This window comes from Ovis canadensis, chromosome 5, assembly GCF_042477335.2.
Source record: "Ovis canadensis isolate MfBH-ARS-UI-01 breed Bighorn chromosome 5, ARS-UI_OviCan_v2, whole genome shotgun sequence".
Lineage (NCBI taxonomy): Eukaryota > Metazoa > Chordata > Mammalia > Artiodactyla > Bovidae > Ovis > Ovis canadensis.
Window position 1 is genome coordinate 103,959,129 of NC_091249.1, and position 912 is coordinate 103,960,040.

Consider the following 912-nt stretch of genomic DNA (forward strand, 5'->3'; position numbering starts at 1 on the left):
TTGCTCTTTGAAAGAAAGAAAGTGAAGTGAAGTCACTCAGTCCTGTCCAACTCTTTGCAACCCCATGGACTGTAGTCTGCACCAGGCTACTCCATCCATGGGATTCTCCAGGCAAGAGTACTACAGTGGGTTGCCATTTCCTCCTCCAGGGGATCTTTCTGACCCAGGGATCAAACATGGGTCTCCTGAATTGCAGGCAGATGCTTTACCCTCTGAGCCACCAGGGAGGCTTTACCCTTTACCCTTAGGCAATTTCAAGGATTTTGGGAGTGTGATCTGGGAACCAAAGATAAGACCAGATACAGATTTATTACTATAAATGACAATATCACACTGATAGACTGAATTGAAGAGTTGATGACTTTAGATGTTAATTTATCTTTGGAACCTAGGGTAACTCTGGGTCCAAAAGAAAGAAAGAAAGTGTAATCGTTCAGTCGTGTCTGACTCTTTGCGACCCTGTGGACTGTAGCCCACCAGGCTCCTCTGTCCATGGGGTTCTCCAGGCAAGAATACTGGAGTGGGTTGCCATTTCCTTCTCCAGGGAATCTTCCTGACCCAGGGATCGAACCTGGGTCTCCTGCATCACAGGCAGGTGCCTTACCCTCTGAGCCACCAGGGAAGCAGAGAGAACCTTATTTTGGTGGCACTACAATTTTTACCAAAGTTTTAAAACATCTTGATTATAAACTGTAATACTGGTAGACAGCATACCACATTGGTTAAGAACAGGACTTTGGTTTCATACACAGTTGGGACTTGAATCTGACCAGTGCTGTTGCTTATGTTTGTCACCTTGGGAAAGTCATTTTGCCACTCAGCTTTGATTATTTTTTCATCTAAAAAAGTGAAAATGTTAGTGCTCTTTCCCTTTAGGGTCTTTTGGGAGGATAGTATCTAAAAATCTATTTA

At 43.9% G+C, this 912-nt stretch overlaps 1 non-coding gene across 1 annotated transcript; it reads right to left on the reverse strand.

Annotated features, from left to right (window-relative positions):
• Window positions 1-549: 549 nt before the first annotated feature.
• Window positions 550-622, reverse strand: TRNAH-GUG (transfer RNA histidin (anticodon GUG)). Its single transcript has one exon. It is a non-coding gene; the product is annotated as a tRNA-His (tRNA).
• Between the last annotated feature and the right edge of the window lie 290 nt (window positions 623-912).